This window comes from Citrus sinensis, chromosome 2 (assembly GCF_022201045.2).
Source record: "Citrus sinensis cultivar Valencia sweet orange chromosome 2, DVS_A1.0, whole genome shotgun sequence".
Lineage (NCBI taxonomy): Eukaryota > Viridiplantae > Streptophyta > Magnoliopsida > Sapindales > Rutaceae > Citrus > Citrus sinensis.
Window position 1 is genome coordinate 9,422,890 of NC_068557.1, and position 5,039 is coordinate 9,427,928.

General features: G+C 34.2%; 1 non-coding gene across 1 annotated transcript; it reads left to right on the forward strand.

Moving 5' to 3' along the window:
• Positions 1 to 255: 255 nt before the first annotated feature.
• LOC112496497 (small nucleolar RNA R71) lies at positions 256 to 363 on the forward strand. Its single transcript, XR_003063056.2, has one exon. It is a non-coding gene; the product is annotated as a small nucleolar RNA R71 (small nucleolar RNA).
• Positions 364 to 5,039: the final 4,676 nt, after the last annotated feature.

A 5,039-nucleotide genomic window follows, 5' to 3' on the forward strand; every position in this document is an offset into this window, starting at 1 on the left:
ACCATGTTAGTCAAAGAGGTTACTTGTGCTGATAAAGTCGTAATTGCATCTATGTTATGTACCCATGCTGCTCCTCTTGTTACTGGTTGCCTGGTTGATGGCCACTGATAATTATTGTTGGCAATTCTCTCCAAAATTTCATAAGCTTCAGTGTAAGATTTGGATAACAAAGCTCCATTTGCTGAACCATCCACCATCAATCTTGTACTAGGATTCAACCCATTATAGAAAGTTTCCAATTGTATGCAATAAGGAATGCCATGATGAGGACACCTTCTGAGCAGTTCTTTGAATCTTTCCCAAGCCTCATACAAACTCTCATCTTCAAGTTGATGGAAAGAAGTAATCTCATTCCGTAATTTTGCATTTTTTATTGGTGGGAAATATTTCATTAAGAATTTATCAGCCAACTCATTTCATGTAGTGATTGAATCAGATGGTAACGAATTTAACCATGCTCTTGCTCGATCTTTTAAGGAGTAAGGAAAAAGCCTCAGTCTTAAAGCATCTTAGGTTGCTCCAGCAATCTTGAAAGCATCACTCACTTCCAAGAACAACTTAAGATAGAGGTGAGGATCTTCATTTGGCAATCCATTGAATTGCCCACTGTTTGCAACATTTGAAACATTACTGGCTTCAGTTTAAAGTTTGCGGCTTTCACTTCAGGTTTGATTATCCCATGGTGTACAACTTGAGGAGTTAACACAACATAATCTCTAATAGCTCTGTCCCTGTCATCAGCCATGTAAATAATATTGTTGTTGCCTGACTGTCTTTGGTTAGCATACTCATTCTGCTCTTCTTGAATGTTGACTGGTTGTAAGGGCCCGTGAGGGTCCAAATTTCCCACATCCTGTAAATTATCCATGCCTGAAACAGTTTTTGAATTCCTTTGTTCTCTTCGCAGTCTTCTAACAGTCCTTTCAATCTCATGATCAAATTGGAATACAATATATCTGTCTTTGCGCATGCAAGTGTTGATATGCCAATAAATAGAATAAATCAAACCAAATTGACACTATCAAGACTTACTTCACACTTCAAAAATAAACAATCAATCCCTGGCAACGGCGCCAAAAACTTGTTGGTGATTAATATAATCAAATGCTATCGATGCCAATGTACAAGTGTACACAACAAGTAATAAAGTGATGAATATTCAAGATTGTCTCCACAGGGATAGATGTCACTAGAAATGTTACAGCAATTACAATAGTGTAATCTACCTTAATCCCGAAATTAACAAATGTAAAGTTGGTTATATTGAAATTGATAGTTGTGATAGAATAAAATGAAACAATGCAGTAGTGAAATAAATTAAATAAAATGCGTCGAATAATTAATTAAAAATAAGGTAGTTGAATGATCAAACTCTCTTTATGTGCTGACTGCTTTTCCTCAAGTTAACACCAGTTGTTACAGTAATTGCTACAATACTGGGCAGAATTATTTTGCATCCTCAGCTGACACGTGTTGGAATTCTCACACTCTTAAGTATATTAGCAATGACCAGTTGTTATTCTACGTACAACATGGCCTTATGAACCTCTATTCTCTTCACCCTACAAGGTGATTACCTATGTCTAGTTTGTCACAAATCTTACCTTCAAGTATAGCCCTTATGGGATTCAAGATAAACTTAATCCACGAAACTTAAATTAAGATCAAGTATTACTCTAATAGTATCCACTAAGACATGCCCTTTTGTGGCTCTATCTTAACTTAAACTATTAAATGGGTGGTTAACCGAAATAACAGTTATAATAATAACTACGAGAGTAAAATGCTACAGCAATGACATAGCAACTCATAAGAACAGTCAAGAACCCATTAGATTGTTTGTCACTCAACTACAAACAAATTTAGTTTATATTCTGAAAGAGAAAAACAAACATCAAAATATTGGTCATGAAATACATCGGTTCAATCAAAGAGTAAGGAAAAGAACAAGTAAAGAATGATGAAGATTGAATCCAAATAACTCTGCTGGATTCTTCACTGATACAGAATTGGTTCCCTTGAATTCGGATTGTTTTCTTTTTTTTCCAATGTTAATTCCCTTGCCACCGTTTTATGTAGTGCGTGCCTCTTTTTATAACTAAAAACTAGGGTAAACAAAAGCCTCGGGCGTGCATGAATTAAATTAAGTGACTGCAGATCGCAATTCTGTAGTTGACCCGCGCTAAGTTTTCTCCCTCAGTGCTCCAGGATTGCTGCAGCAATGATTACTCCATTAACGGCTAAAACACTGCACTATTCCTGGTTGTGTTTCACTTCTTCTGTGACCATATTCTTTCTTCTTCTTGCTAGCCTAATATCTCAGCATCCCTTCATGAATTATGAACTTCTCAAAACCTACAATCATGCACATGTTTTGAGCACAAATTACTTTAAATCAAGCAACCTTATTAAGACTCAACTAAAATTGATATTTATGCAAAATATATCCAAAATATAATAAAAACACATCATTTACTCTCTAAGTGGTCTTGATTTAAGTTTAGAATTTCTGTAATAACTCTCATTTCATAGAGTTGCCATTAGGCCACATATATCCATCTACTCATTTGAGTAATTCGACATACTTTACAAATGCATCTTGATCACAAGTTATATGGTTTGTTGCTCTTGAGTCTGTAGTCCATATAGAACGAGAATCAGTTAGGAATATAGAACTCGTAACTAACGCATACTTCAATAAAGTGGAGTTGGTCTTACTTTTTTAGCTCATTGCACTCACTAGCGAAGTGACCTATCTTCCTATAATTGTATCATTTCATATTAGATTTGTCTTTTTTCTTGCTAACACGCTTACCCGTTGGGTGCTTCTTAGCATCTGGCTTCTTTTGATCAGAATTAGATCTCTTACCCTTCTGGTTATAATTATGATCTCTCTTACGTTTGAAGCCTGAAGTCTTGTGTGAGCTTGATTCGGCCATATAAACATGATCAGAAAACTTAACTGCCTTAAGGCGCTTTGCATCCAGCTCAAGGTGATATTCAATATCATTGAATATTTTGATATTTTTATTATGAATCATATTCACCTTCATGTGTTCCTAGGAATCAGGTAGAGATCTTATCACTGATTAAATTTCTCATTCATCAGTTAGAATATGACCAGCAGCCTTAAGTTCGTGAATCATGTTTGACATCTCCCTTAGATGTTGTCTCATAGTATGATTCTGACACTTTCAATAACAATCAAACTTGATCATAAGCCTTCTGAACTTAATGGTCGAAGTGCCACCGAACTTGTCTTTCAAAGTAAGCCACATCTCTTGAGCAATCTCACACTTCTCAAACTCACACATGAGGTTATCTTGTATACTACTTAACATCGTTATGGGAGCATTACTATTCTTCTTTTCCAAGCCTAGTAGGCCTCAAGATCCCTCCTATGTTGAGCAGTATTGCCATGCTCAGGCTCAGCTAGGATGTTGTTTAGAGCTTATAAAGTCTCTTGCTCTTTAAGGATGTACTAAATCTTACGATGCGAAATATCATAATTGTCACCATTCGGCTTCTCACCCTCGTTCATCTCGACCACAATGTTTTTAGATGCAGATGCCATCTCAACTTTCTTTTAACATAGAGACAATACAAAATACAATCAATAAAGGCATAATTAATAACTACACATAAATAATTAATTTTGCCACAAACATGAAACAAAAAATGACAAATTAATATTGGAAATGGAATCAAAAAGTCGTCGAAGCTTCCAATCATCATCCAATTCCCTTTATTATATTCATTATTAATTTTATTTTAATGCACAAAATTATCAATTCTAATTTGAATTAATTAAATTCAATTTAAGACTCCCACTCAACGGAATGATTCATGAGATATCGTAAAAGAGCATATTGAGTTGAGCAACAACTAACGTAGAAATTCATTAATAAAAATATAGCAAGCTATTGTTCAATCAATAAAATAAAACCAATATTAAAACAATAGCAGTCAACAAACAAATGAAATAGCATAATATGATCAAGCTAATATATAAAATCTTCTACATGTTCTTAAAATATTCTTTGTTGCTCGAGACTCTTTCATCTAATTTATACTCATGTGCATCTCCAAATAAAAATAATTGTTCCTTTTTTATGATCCTATTTATGGTTTTTTCATACCATAATTTGTGCCTTCTACCAAGGCGATTACCTTGTCTCTCATTCCAAAGACTCGTGTGAATGCTAAGTATTAAGGTTCGCCATATTTTTTAAGCAAGACGACGCTCCTCCATCAGCTTAATTTCACACCTCAGCATATAATATGTATTGTTCTCAATTTGCTCTAATGCGTGAGCTTTAAAGACAAGCGTATTATCATCATTGGGTAAGGAACTTGTGAGAACCCGTTGATAGTAACCTTAGTACGCATACTTGGTGTCTAATTTTTTATATTTTATTCTGTTAAAGACCTCATATATATCTTCTATATTTATACATATAGAACGGTCTGAGTCTATCTTATAACTCTCTATTTTCTTCATAAGTTCTTCATTAGATAAATTATCATTAATCTGAAGTAAATCAATAGGTGCAACCTAAGCTCTATATGTCGCTAATCCGTCTTCCTTAGTCCATAATTTTCTAGGGAGGCATCTAGGAAAAGTAACATAAAATTCATATTAATGATCATTAACAAATGACTAAACGCGAGATATAAACAATTTCAGCCAATTTCCATGAATAATATTTTCAAGCTTCCTCTAGAGCAAAATATTTTCAAGCTTCCTCTAGAGCAAAATATTTATTAACATATAATGTTCATCCATGAGACTATGTATATTTGATCCGAAATTTATTTAAAAAATAGAAATTCTAATTTTATGTTAAAAATGAATAGAAAATTAAATTTCGGATTAAATGGCCCAAACAACACCCAAATCGGAGTCCCAGATAGCAAGATACATGGAAAACATTAATTTGGATTCACATCCCCACATGCAAAGGTAGCCACGTGCTATTCACACGCGTTACAGTACGATATAATATACGCTACAGTTTCACAACAGTGCGCTACAATAT